Raw genomic sequence first — 14898 nt, forward strand, 5'->3', positions numbered from 1 at the left:
GTTCAAATGCCCCCTTCCCTGTGAATCCTTCATGATGATGATGATCTCACCCTTCTCCAGGCAGTTGCTCTATCGTCTGCTTTCTGGAACCCTGACATGTTGTCTGAGAGCTAAGTATTTGAGTTCTCTTCCTCTTTAGCCCATGGATCTCTTAAGGACAGAGTGTTTTATTCACTCCTGAATCTTCAAGGAGCTTAGTAGGATCTTCTAATTGAACTCAACTTTGACCTCGTGTCCTTGGGAAGCTTGCTCTGGTTCTCCCTCACAGAGGTGGGTGCTTCGCTATGTGCCTGATAGGGGTGGATTTACCGTCTCCACCAATACACTGTAGGTTCCTTGGGGCAAGACTGTCTTCTTCAGAATTGAATACATGTCACTCAAGGCATGTAGCAAACATTAAAAAAAAGAAAAGAAAAATAAATTTTTGCACTCAATGTAAAAGAGTATTGGGATTGAGATGCTACCGTGGATCTCGGGTGTAAAATATTCTCCCTTTTGGAATACAACCACTCAAGGGGGTAAAATTTGGTTCAAGCCTATATGCCATCGGTTGTCCTGATAACTGCTATAAATTTAGTTAATTGGAATGAGGCCTTCATTTGGGAACTAACTAAACTTCCTAAACTTATAAATTGACCAAAACTTACATGCTGTGACTATCAGAGACCCTATCATATTAATCGAGGTATGGAAACCAGTGGCCTATCTGGTGTCACAGAGCCAAGGCTAGGACATGGCCCTCTGACTCCCAGATTAGTAGTTCTGACAAGCCAATACACTGCTCTTAAGGCCATCAGGCAGCTCTGCTTGGACCCTTCCAGGTCTCTCCCATCTACCTTCTTCAAACGACTCTGATCCTGTTTCTCCTGTACAAAGAGTTGTGATCTAGAGATAGTAATCCATAGTAGGAAGCTTTCGACAAGTTCGATTTATGCCTCCAGAGTCACTGCTTAAGACTGAACACTGTGCTTGTACAGTGGTGCTAATGGGAAAATAACTCTCAAGCTTCCCCTGTTAGCCAGGCCATGGGCCCTGGATGTGGCTGTATTCATAGGGGAAAGGCTAACAATGCCTGCTGCTTTGCACAAGCTTTGAGCCCTCAGGGGGCTCTAATTCACCATAAGAACACTATACTGCCAAGCAAAGACCGACTATTTGTAACCTGGGAGAAGTGCCTGCTGTTTTTTAAAGGGTATAATCTAAATGAGGCGTGCAGACAAGCTCCTGTTTCAGTTTTCAGGACAAGTTCCTGATTCAGTGGTCTGGTATCAAGGAAATAACACCACTTTGAGGGACAGGACAGCTGGATTCTATAGCTATCAGTTTGACTGATTCATTGTGATGAATGAATGATCCTGACTGAATACCCTCAGGGCCTGATGCTCAATTTTCTGTGTTTGCTGTATTTAAAAAAATTTTTTTTCCATTTATTTATTATTGAAAGACAGAGAGAGACAGAGCATGAATGGGGGAGGGGCAGAGAGAGAAGGAGACACAGAATGTGAAGCAGGCTCTGGGCTCTGAGCTAGCTGTCAGCACAGAGCCTGACGTGGAGCCCGAACCCACAAACCGTGAGATAATGGCCTGAGCCGAAGTTGGTCTCTCAACCAACTGAGCCACCCAGGCGCCCCTGCATTTGCTGTATTTTTATCTCTTCTGTTGCTTTATTCCTTTTAGCTTCAGATTTCAGTTACAATGCCTCTTTTTTGAGGAAAGCTGTGACTCTCTAACCTGAAATCCCTCTAGCATAATCTTTTATACACTCTGTATTCCTCCTTCTTAGCATTTCAATAGCACTTTTAAAAATTATTATTCTTATTTAATGTCTCTCTTGCCAGGAGATGTTAAAATCCAGGATGGAAGGATTCTGGTCTATGTTGTTCACTAAGATAGCTCTGGTTTCCAGAATAGTCTAGCCTTACACGTAGAAGATCCCCAACAAAAGTATACTAAAGAAATGAATCGATAAATAATTTTGAGAAAAGAAGTCTGGACTTGTGTGATAGTTCTATCAGTTAATATCTGTGATGTTGGCAAATGATTGATGCCACTCTCTCAGTTTCCTCATCTGTAAAACTGGGACATATTATAATTTCCTGCCTATTTGTTTGCACTATTTTAAGGATATAGGAGATAACAGATAAAATACCTGATATTTGTATTCTCACTTTTATTGAGATACAATTGGCCAACATCACTGTGTAAGTTTAAGGAGTACCACCTGATGGTTTGATTTACATGTATTGTAAAATGATCTCCACAACAGGTTTAACTAACATCCATCTTCTCATAGATACAATGGAAAGAAAGAAAAAAGAAAAAAATTTCTCCTTGTGATAGCTCATGGGATTTATTCTCTTAACTTTCCTATGTGTTATAGTAGTCACGTTGTACGTTACATCCCTAGTACTTGGTATAACTGGGAGTTTGTATGTTTTGATCACCGTCCTCCAATTTACCCTCTCCTGAACCTCTGTCTGTGGTAACCACAAACCTGATCTCTTTTTCTGTGAGTTTGGTTTTTTGCTGTTGTTCTTTTTATTTTATTTATTTTATTTTTTTAATGTTTATTTATATTTGAGAGGGAGAGAGACAGGGCACAAGCTGGGGAGGGACAGAGAGAGGAAGAGACAAAGAATTCCAAGCAGGATCCAGGATCTGAGCTGTCAGAACAGAGCCCGTCGGGGGCCCCGAACCCACAAACCACTTGATCATGACCTGAGCCAAAGTCAGACGCTTAACTGACTGAGCCACCCAGGCACCCTGCTGTTGTTATTTTTAAATTCCACATATAAGTGAGATCATACAATATTTGTCTTTGACTGTCTGACTTACTTCACTTAACAAAATCCCTTTAAATTCCACGCATGTGTTACAAATGGTAGAATTTCCTTGTTATTTTGTATGGCTTAATAATATTCCACTGTGTGTGTGTGTGTGTGTGTGTGTGTGTGTGTGTGTGTGTACAAAACAACCTCTTTTACCCATTCACCCACTGATGACCAGTTAGGTTGTTTCTATGTCTTGGCTTTGGTTGTAAATAGGAGCTTTTGATGTGTGCCAATTTTTTTTAAGCTTACCTATTTATTTTGAGAGGAAGAGAGAGAGTGTGCACACACAAGCTGGGGAGGAGCAGAGAAAGAGGGAGAGAGAAGATCCCAAGCTGGGCAGCACAGAGCCCAGCACAGGACTTGAAGCCACTAGTTGTGAGATCATGACCTAAACTGTAACCAGGAGTTGGACACTTAACCAGCTGAGCACCCAGGCTCCCCTAATGTGTGCCATTTTAATAGCAGTTAAGAAGCTCTGACTTATCTTTCATTGGCATAAGCAAATGAGTTTGCCTTCAGGTGGAGGAGAAACTGAGATGATGAAAGCTGGTTTTATCCAGGCTGGGAAGAGGAAGATAAGGACATTCCCTTGCAATGCCATTCTAGTTTGCTAAGAAGATCCGAGAATGAAAAGAATATGGAATTCTTTAATTCCTGTGGACATTTCCATGCATAAATGAAAGTCATCGGAGTTCTTATGCAGAAAAGAATTACAATATGGGGTGAAAATCTCACAGAAAGATTTTGATGTATGTGTTTACTGGTTAAGCATGGGCTTTGGGATTGGACAGAAGTGGGTTTGAATTTCAGATTTGCCACTTACAAGTTGTGTGACTTATCACTTTAGAAGTATTTCCTAGTTTATTTATGTTTTGGACCCAATATATACAAAATAGAAAAAGCAATATCTCTCAGGGATGTTCCAAGGATCAGAGGAGAAAATACACACATACAGTTAGCACAGTGCCTTGTACATACTAAGTGAAACATAAATGGTAGAATAATCATTCTATTCTATTCCATTCCATTCTGTTCTACCCTCTCCAATCCTATTATTCTATCCTGTTGTGTCCTCTCCTTTTCTACCTTGAATTGTCCCAGAAGATGTAGTGACAGTTAGCCATGTAAGCAGCATTAAGGTTAATAATAATAATAGGCCAATGTTTCTTACTCTGGTTAGGTATCACCCTAGATGCAACATATCAGTGAAGAATATGGGAGGCTGCTGTTATTATCCTAATTTATAGAATGAAATTCAAGCTTGGAGAAATTAAGTAATTTTCCCAAGTTAACAAAATTATATATTAACCACAGCAAGGAATCGAACTCAAGGATGTGTAACTTCAAAGTTTGCACTCTTTTTTAAAAACAGTTTATTTATTTATTTTGGGAGAGAAAGAGAAAGCATGAGCAGAAGAAGGAAGACCACGAGAATCCTAACCAGGCTCCATACCACCAGTGTGGAACTTGATGCGGGGCCCGAACCTACGAACCATGACATCACAATCTGAGCCTGAGTGGGACACTTAACTGGCTGAGCCACCAAGGCACTCCTCAAAGTTTATATTCTTAACTGTTACATTACGTTGCACGGGAATGTTCTCCGAGCTGCTACTGGCAACAAGCCTGGGTCGAACAAGGAAGCTTGCACTCACTTGTCTGCTTACTTACAGATCTGTCTGTGTTTGTTTTGTTTTTCCCCTTAGTCTCTAGATTTCCCACTGATTTCTGAATGAAGATCTTAACCACCTTATTCACCTCTGTTGTAGCTCAATTTGATGTACCAGAGGTGCAGGATACATTGGCAGAAATCTTCTTAATCATTGGCAGAAAGTAAAACAGAGATAGGGCTATAGAATTAAACACAGGATGTTCCCTTAAATGTGAATTTCAGATAAACAGTGAATAATTTTTTTATATAAGTATGTCCCACATATTTCATGGGACATACTTATACTAAAAAATATTTGTTATTCAGCTGAAATTTAAATTTAACTGGGCATCCTGTACTTTGATTTGCTGAATCTGACAACCCTGCCTGGATAGGCCCTCGAGAATGTTTTCTTGCATTTAACCCCAGATCCCAGAGTGAAGGACAGGGATGAGAGGGCCAAATAAAGATTAAAAAGTAGTGTGTGAGAAGTTAAAATTACATATGGAAAATGGAAGTTGGAAGTTATTGAAGGGCCCAGTTTCTCTTTAATATCACATCCGGGACATGTTTTTCCCTTGTGTTCCTCATAAGGAAATCATCAGCCCCTCTCTTGTTTTTGATTCACTCTAGGTGAAGTTTCAGATCTGCCCTGGAAGGGATGCACGTGGCTTTAGGAGAGACTTCCTTGCCCATAGAATCCATATGCCTCTGAGGAGTCACCATGGTCTTTGTCACCTTTCTATACAAAGCTTATATCTTAGTGGATCCCTAGGCCACTGGTCAGCTTATTAACTTCTTATTCAGTGGGCATTGATTGATCTTGTGCTGTTTGCCCAGTGCTCTGCTAGGTATGAGGGACAAGAAAATGCAAAGCACTAGTCTCTGACCTCACCTTTGTTAAGGAGGCAAATATGTAACCAAATGACTACAATTTAAATATGAGACATGCTATGGGAGCTATGAACAGATTCCTATGGGAGTCTATCAGGTAGTGGTTCACATTGTCTTGGGAGGCAATCACAGAAGCATCATTTGTTTGGGGCCTGGAAAAATGGGTTTGTCGGTGTTTACTATGCAAGCAAGATGTGGAGAGGACACTTCAGGTAGGAAACATGGCATCTACCAAAGCAAAGAGGTTTGAAGAGAATAGCATATTTCCAGGAATGAACCTTCAGACACTTGAGTGTTATTAGAAGTAAAAATTAAAGTGAGCTAACTGAATCTTGAAATTTGCTTTAATTAATGAACATTAAATAATACAGAGAGAGGGAGGGGGAGAGAAGAAGAAACAGAGAACATTGGAAGGAGTAAGAAATCACAAATCACTAAGTATTAAGGTGAGTCTTTCCTCTCTTCTTATTTCCTTATTAGGACCTTAGATAAGCACATTGCCATCCATTCAATTCTAAGAGTTAGAAATGCAAATTTCCTTTAACTTATTTTCCATGATGGAACCTATTTGTTCACAAAGTCCTATCAATTCTCTTCTTAAGTATCCTTCAAATTTATCAAATTCGTTTCATTTCCACCATTAAGTGTCATAGTTTGGGACTTTGTCTTGGCTGTTGCAATAACAACCTGTCTTCCTGATGCATTTCTCCCCCATCCCCTCAACATCGCTGCCATTTCTATGTTTCTAAGCATAATAATGTTTGTGTCCTCCGTCATTTCTCTTCCCTAATTTTCGTGGTTCCTTGCTGCATGTGGATAAAGCCTTTCATATTTTATTTTCAGTCAATAGTTCTACTTTTGTAGAAGAAAGTCGTTTAATCATAGTGTAGAATAAGTCTTACAGCACAGGTCTGCAGTCAGATGGCCTGGATTTCATTTCTGACGTCATCAGGACTAGTATTTACCTCACAAGTAATGAAATGCTCACACTTATTGTTTATAGCCCATTCACCATGGAGGGTCAGTCTCTGTACATTCCTCACTTTGTTATATAATATGTTCCCAGTTCCTAACAGTGAAATCCGGCAAGTTACCAGCACTCTCGAAACTTTAGTCTCCATCATGAATGTGAAGATAACAGGAGTGTTAGCTTTGTAAACTTTTTATGAGCAGATGGGGTGCCTGGGTGGCTCAGTCGGTTGAGCATACGGCTCTTGATTTCAGGTCATGATCCCAGGGTCATGGGATCGAGTCCACATTGGGCTCTGTGCTGAATGTGGAACCTACTTAAGATTCTCTCTCTTTCTCTCGCTCTCCCTCTTCCTCCCCTCCCTCTCCCCCACTTGCGTGTGCTCTCTCTCTCTAAAATAAAAAAATTAAAAATTTTATGAGCGTAAATGAGATCATGCTGTAAAAAGCTTAGCACAATGTGTGTCTAATACTTGTTACTCTTTGCATCATAACCTCCCACAGTTCCTAAGTGTACAAAAGACTTCCCCTTCTGCCTTACCAGGCATACCTTCAGAAGATTAGTTATTCTGTCACTCCGTTAGTTTCACTTGGAATATCCAACTCCCACAAACTCATCCCTCAGAAAAACATAGTGACCACATTCCTGACTTAATCCACGGCAAAATTATTCACTCCTGCTGTGGGCTTATTTGCACACACCTCTATTATAGGATGCATTATACTGAGTCATAGTTATTGTTTTATTTTTGACACCTTCATTAAGCTACAGGCTCCTCAAGCACGGCCCATACCTTATTTATCCTCAAATACCCTTTGCCTACACTCATGACTGGTAAATAGACAGTGCTGAATAAATGTCGCGGGTATTCAATGGATGCTAATTAAATGTGTGAGTGGACGACTGGTGCTGGTGGCAGAGGCGATTCTGGAGCCCCACTGGAATGAGGGCCAAAGCTCAGGCCAAGAGATCAGGTATAAATAAGAAAGGTACTGAAAAGCCCAGTGGCTTTTGTTTTTCTAGCAGCAAGAGTTGTGGCTGAAGCAACACTCCAGAATAGGTATTTGGTCATGCCTCACTTTGGGCACATGGGATAGAATGAGGGGGACTTAACAAGCATAAATTGATCACATGGAAAGAGTCATTTTACCCTAAATTATGAAAACTGTAGTATTAAATTTACAGTGTTAATATTTCTATGTCAGTCATATGTAATTTATCTATGCCAGATAAGAGTATAATAAAACTTATTAAAGTATTACCAGAGATATGATGGACATGAAGGAGGGCACTTGTGGGGAAAAGCACTAGATGTTATATGGAAAACCAACTTGACAATAAACTATAAAAAAATATATATATACACATATATATATAACCATAGAAAAAGAAGGACACTGCATAATCACAAGGGTTTTCTGGTACCAAATGAGGTAGTGGATAAAGAATGATTTGAAAATTGTGAATTATCAAACTATGAATGAAAACTATATATTGAAGGAAAACTGATAAATTGAAGGAGGCATATGTATTGAGTCAATAGCAGAGATAAAAATAAATCCATTAAAAATACTAATTTAATCCAAAAGTAGAGGAAAAGAAAAAAATAGACGGAATTAAAAAAATCTAATAACATTGTGAACTTTGATACAATAACATTAATAATTACATTAAGTATAAATAATCTAAATATAACAATAATAAGACAGAGATTGTCAGACTATGCTGTACACAAAATTTTACTTTAAATATAAAGACAAAGATAAGAGTAAATGAATACAAAAATATATATCATCAAATACTAATCAAAAGAAACTTGGGATGATTATATTAATAACAAAAAACATAGTATTTAGAGCAAGGAATATTACCAGAGTTAAAGAAGGACATTGCATAATCAAAAAAGAATCAGTTTATTAAGAAAATGTAATAATCCTATAAGTATATATAAGAGTTGAACCTGAAAATGTGTGTAGCAAAAACTGACTGACAAGAAGGAGAATATATAAATTGACAATTATAGAGGCTTCAAAACTAGTCTCTCGGTGGTAGATAGAACAAGAAGATAGAAAATCAGGAAGGACACAGAAAACCTGAATATCACTATTAACCAAATTGACCTAAATTACATTATAAAATACTTTACCTGAGCAGTGGAATACACATTTTTTCATTTGCAAAGGAAACATTGTTCGAGATAGACTTTGCTGGATCCTTAAATAAGCCTTAATGCATTTAAGAAAATTGAAATAATGCAGAGTAATTTTTTTTTTACTGTACCGGTATTGAACTAGAAATTAAGTAATCAAATATGGCAAAAGTTTCCAAATATTTGGAAATTAAATTTTAAAAGTCCTATATAATCCATGATTTAAAGAGGATGTTCGAAGAGATACTAAAATATATTTTGAATTGCACACAAACAAATGAAAATTTGTGGGTGGCAGCTAGTACAATGCTTAGCAGTAAATTATAGCATTAAAGACTTGTACTGAAGGAGAAGGAAATCAGTTAGCTCAGCTTCCACCTTAAGAAACTAAAAATAAAAAAATAAATAAAATAAAAAGGCAAGTTTAACTCAAAACAAATAGAAGAAATAACATAATTAACATAATAAAGATAAGAGCACAAATCTATTAAATTGAGAATAGAGAAAAACCAATGATGCAGTTTCTTATAAAACTAAATATATCCTTAATCATATAAACTAACAGTCTCATTCCTAGGCGTATAATCAAGTGAAATAAATACTTATGTTCACACAAAAATATACATGCCTGTTTATCATAGTGGCCTTACTTGTAATAGCCCCAAACTGGTAATAATGCTCTTGAGGAACTGGTGGAACGGATAAACAAATGTGGTGCATTCAAGTAAAGAAATACTTCTCAGCACTAATAGGATCGAACTACTGATAGAGGCAACAGCATGGATGCACTTCAAGTGCATTATTCTCAGTAAAACCCCAAATGCTGCATACTGTCCAATCCTCATTTCATTTCTATGATGTTTTTAAAAAGGCAAAACTCTAGGGACAGGAATCAGATCTGTACAATGAGCAGGTAGGGAATGCCTTCCTCTAAATGTTTGGGATGATGGACATTTTATGTCATGAGTATGTTTTTTCTATTTGGCAAAAGACACAGAACTTCGTATTAAAAAAAGAGAGGGGTGTCTAGGTGGCTCAGTTGGTCCGCTCAGATCATGACCTCACAGTTCGTGGGTTTGAGCCCTGTATCAGTCTCTATGTTCACAGCTCAGAGCCTGGAGCTGCTTCAAATTCTGTGTCTCCCTCCTTCTCTGCCCCTCCCCCACTCACACTCTTGTCTCTTTCTCTCCCTCTCTCTCAAAAATAAACTTTAAAATTTTTAAGAGGTAAATTTAATGTGATTCCACTCATATGAGGAATTTAAGAAACAAAGCAAATGGGCAAAGGGAAAAAAGGGGGGGAGGACAAACCAGGAAACAGACTCTTAACTATAGAGAACAAACTGCTAGTTATGGGCAGGAGAAGGGGATGGATGGGTGAAATAGGTGATGGGGCTAAAGGAGTGCCCCTGGGATGAGCTTTGCTAAAAAATAAAATAAAAAGGGTAAATTTAAACTGTATGTAAATTATACCCTAATAAGGGAAAAGAAAAATAATAGCCTTCTGGGGAAAAATAATCATAATGGCCTTGTAGCAGGAGCGGTTAGAATGTATAGTGAACAGGTAGCTTACATGTGTATTCTAGCTCTGCATCTAACTTACTGGGTGACCTTGGACATTCCTTTCTCCCCCTTCCAGGGCCCAAATGCCTCCACTTTTCCAATGAGATGGTTGAATGGAATAATGACTTGGTATTCTGGGCTGACTAAAAAGGCGGTCTCACTGGTTGTTTTTGCATTCCCTCCATCTTTAGGAGCAGGTGCTTTGGCTGAGGTGTGGGCTGGGCCTGTGTCCCAAGGCATTACCATGCATGTAGGCAGGGTGTTGTGGATGTCTAGGGCTGGAGTGAATATGGCCACCTGTATCAGTCCTGTATTATCCTTCAGCCCTTCCTTCAGCAAGCTGTTTATCGCTGAGCTGTGGATGGCTATCACCGACAGCTCCCCAGACCTTCAGGAGAAACAAAGAAAACATCTGCCTTGCACATTGATAGACATCCTGCTCTCTGCCTCTCCTGATTAAATAGCTCAATACTGTTTAGTCAGAATAATTCTCATTCCTAAGGCCCTCTCCAATGTGAGAACTCATGCATTCCACATAATTACCCTACTTGAAATGTAGGTCAGGATGGGTATAATTATCCTCATTTTGTAAATGGTTAAAAACAAAACAAAACGAACTAACAGCAACAATGAAAAAGTAAACTAAGGTGTGGGCATTTTAATTCTCTAATCTAACACCACTCCGCTAGTAAGGGGCAGAAATTAGACTTGAACTTTGTTCTACCTGATGTGAAAAACAGTGATAAGAATGCATTTTACTGGGTTCTAGTCTGAAATAGGGAAACCCAGTTACTTCTCCTCTACTTTTCTATCCATTCCTACATTCACTCATTTCTCTGCAAATCCTTTCTGATCTGTACTCAGAAGAGGGGACTTTACATGAGATATGGGCATGGGAATCATCACTGAAAGATAAAGCCATAGGAACAGATGGGATAAAGCAAAGACAGTGGGAAGGGTGGAAGAGAAGACCACTTAACCAGAAGCTTGAGAAACATCCACATTTAAGGGCCCCACAAAGCAAGAAGGCCCTGGAGGAGAAGTTAAGAAAAAGCTACCAGAGAGGCAGGAGGGAAAAAGAAGATATTTAGATCCTGTGTAAACCAAGGGAAGAGAGGCTTTATGAAAGGGAGAGCTCTCTCTGTGTCGGATACTGCTCAGAGATAAGGGTTGGAATATTTCATGAATCTAGTGGAAAGGAGCCTTTGGTCACTTGCCAAAGGGGTGCCGGTGTAGCAGTGGTGATTTGCCTGACTACCTGGTGTCAGATTCTCAAGGAAGTCGATTCCATGAGAATAAGCATCTCTCTCAGGGCTGGGGTTTCTATCTGTGAAACATGTATTCACAGCCTTCTCCACTTCGGAAAGATATGCAGTGTAAAGAACTTTAATATAAGGCAGCATATGATGCAGTCATAACCCTCAGTACCCAGGAGAGAGAACTCATATTCTGCTCTTGCTAGTTCTGCTGCTTCCATCTTAAATGTCCTGTTGAATTCATCACTACATGTTATAAAACTATTTAAAATTCAACATCTCATGTGATTGGAAAGGCCATAATTACTCTCAAAGGTCTCTTTGGATTCTCCACCTGCTTAGAACCTCATTCTGTTGTCCCACCAGGTGACATCCAGATTTTACTCTTCTACTTCTAAAAATAGGCAGTCCACAATCTTTTGGGACAACTTGGTGGGTTCTGCATGGCAGAGACTCTGAAGTCAGACAGAACTCAATTTGGATGCTATTCAACCAATGGGATCTTGGATTGGTTATTCAGGCTCTCTAAACTTGAGATTTCTTATCTGTAAAATGAGATTATAACACCTAGCTCTCAGACTCACCAAGAAACTCAAGTTTCATAATGCATGGAGAGCTAACAGCACAGCCTCTGACACAGAGAATATGTTTTTAAAAAAGAGAGAGAGAGTTTTTTTAATTGTTTTCTTTTGACAGCTTTGACTTGTGGAATATTTCTTAACTGTTTTGGCCATTTCCCTCTAATTCCCAAACACTGGCCCTAGTGTTTGCTCCTGAACCTGAGCAGCAGGTACCAGAAGGTCTAATACACTTTCCCATAATAGTTCTTACATCATTAAAGCTTCTCTCGTCTATGGCGAGCATCTCAAGTTCTTCAAACATTCTTCAAAGACCATGTTTTTAAAGCCCCTCTCCCTTATTGTGGCTATTTTGTGAAACCATTCCAAGGTGTCCCTGTTCCACCAGAGTGGATATGGTGCCGTTTTATCTAAGAACTGAAGGGTTATTGATAGCAAAGGCATTATTTAGATGTGGGGTTGGAAGTGGGGGCAGGTAGGCAAGTGAAGGCATTGCTGGCTGAGGGAATAGCTAGCAAAGATATGAGGTGGAACTTGATGATCTACGTTCCAAGATGGTGAAGAGTCAAGGTAAGCTGCAGCGAGGCTCTGGGATGGGAAGTGTTTGAAATTAAGTGTGAGAATATAGATTAGGGGGTCATATCAGGGAGAGGCTTAAATGCCTTTTAAAAAATTAATTCTATTCAGTTGACAATGGAGATTCCTCAGTGTTTTTGGAGTGAGCATGAGCCATGATCAGTCATTTTGGCACATTATTCTGCAAGTGTTAGGTATAATAGATGTAAGGGACATGAGAGAAAAATGGAAATAGTCCTTGAGTGTGAAATGAGAACTGAGGAAGAAAGGGACAAATGTGAGATCTGTGTTAGCTAGTCATGGGTAGTGTTTTAACTTTTCTGGATTTGTAGAGTATCAAAACACACTTGACCATTTGTCCATGTTGGACACATTTGTCCATTTAAAAAAACCAAATACTTATTGATATTTATTTTTACAAAACATTATTTTTAAATGCCAGGAAATAACAAAATAGAAAAACCACTGGGAGATAGTAAAGCACTGGGAAAGTACACATTTCTGGGTATTGTGATAAAAAATCTTCATAGAACATGAGGCATTTGAACTTGACTTAATAAGAGTGGTTATATTTCAACCAAGTGACAAGAAATAATAAAGCACTCAGGTAAAAAGGACAAAGGAAGCACAGGAAGATGGAATAACTGAGGTATAAATCAAGGAAAATTTCATTAGGGTAGAGTTGTCCTGTCCGATATGGCAGCCACTAGACACATGTGGCCAATTAAATTAAAACTAATTAAATCAAATTGAATTAAAAATTAAAAAATTTTTAATGTTTATATTTTAGAGAGAAGGAGACAAAGCATGAGTGGTGGAGGAGCAGAGGGAGAGGGAGACTCAGAATCCAAAGCAGGCTTCAGGCTCCAAGATGTCAGCACAGAGCCTGATGTGGGGCTCAAACCTACGAACTGTGAGACCATGACCTGAGCTGAAGTCAGGTGCTGTGAGACCATGACCTGAGCTAAAGTCAGGTGCTAACTGACTGAGCCATCGAGGCACCCTACAACTGAATTAAACATTTAGTTCTTCAGCCGCACTAGTCTAATTTCAGATGCAAAGTAGTTGCATGTAACTAGTGGCTACTGTATTGTACAGAGCAAATGTAGAACATTTCCATTATTGTAGAAAGTTCTATTGGGAGCAGTAGACTGCAGAATGTAATGTATATAGAGAAATAATAATGTGTTAGTTATCTTGAACTTTATTGTGTTGGTGTATCAAGTAGGATAATTTTGGTTACAAGAAATAGACAATCCAACTCAAACTGGTGTAAACAACAAATAGCGATTATTAGCTTAAATATCTGAAAAGTCCAGAAATAGCCTGAGCTTCATATATAGCTCTTTCAGAGCTTTCATTCAGTGCCTTTTCATTTTTGTTTTTTTTTCTTCCATGTATTGGCTTTTGTCAGGCAGGCTTTCAGATGTAGGGAAAATGCTACAATGGTTCTAGGTCTCTAGTTTACAAACAACATTAGAACTGAGTAGTTATTATCCTCTTGACCATAGGGAAAGAAACTTCTATTCTTTCCTGGACTTGCATCATTTATGTCCACGTCTACTCCTGTGTTATTTTAGTGTGGCCAAGGGAGGACCACACTCTGATTTATCCCTGATGCAATCAGTGTGTCATGGGAGACAGATTAGTATAAATAGGCTTAGGCTGATCAGGGCCAATATTTGAGCTGAGGGTGACATCAGTCCTACCCAGAGGCAAGATGGCTGCCCCCAGCTGCAGTTTAGAAACCATTGTATGATTTTAATTTTTTCAAATAGCAAATCTTTGCTTTATTTGACTCAATTATGTTGAAAAACCTTGAAGCTATAGTACAGATAAGATAGAGAACAATCATATACAGTAAAAGAATACCAGAATTAATTTAAAAACAATGATGGTACTACTACTATGGCTTTATTTAAACATAGTTTCACAGAAGGTGACATCAGCAAGACGGCAGAATAGGAGGTCCCAGTGTTTATCGCCCTACAAAAACAATGATTAAACAATTACCTACCAATGGAAACAGCTCCAGGAGAGTTCCAGAGCATGATGAGCAAGTTGCAGCAAACCAGTGGAACTCATGCACTGAGGTTGGTTGTATTGAAAAGTATAGGAAGCATTTTGCCTACACCATCCCCATCATCCAGTCTTGCCCTGCTTAGCACCAAGAAGGATCCCCTTGTCCCCATAACTTCCCCACCATGGGGGAAAACAGGAGCAGGAAGATCTCAGCAGCCTTCACCAGAGAGGACCCTACTTACCTTTGCCATTGCTGCATATGCCCACAGCTTTTCCCACTGAAAATCCCTCTTTGCTGATGTGTACCCCAGTTGATGGAGCTGCCTGGGGAGTACAAGCCGCTCTGCACCCCCCACCTGAGGCCAGAGCAGCCACTGCTCCCAGCCCCATCAGTGTCAGGGCTGTTGAC

This window comes from Suricata suricatta, chromosome 6 (assembly GCF_006229205.1).
Source record: "Suricata suricatta isolate VVHF042 chromosome 6, meerkat_22Aug2017_6uvM2_HiC, whole genome shotgun sequence".
NCBI lineage: Eukaryota > Metazoa > Chordata > Mammalia > Carnivora > Herpestidae > Suricata > Suricata suricatta.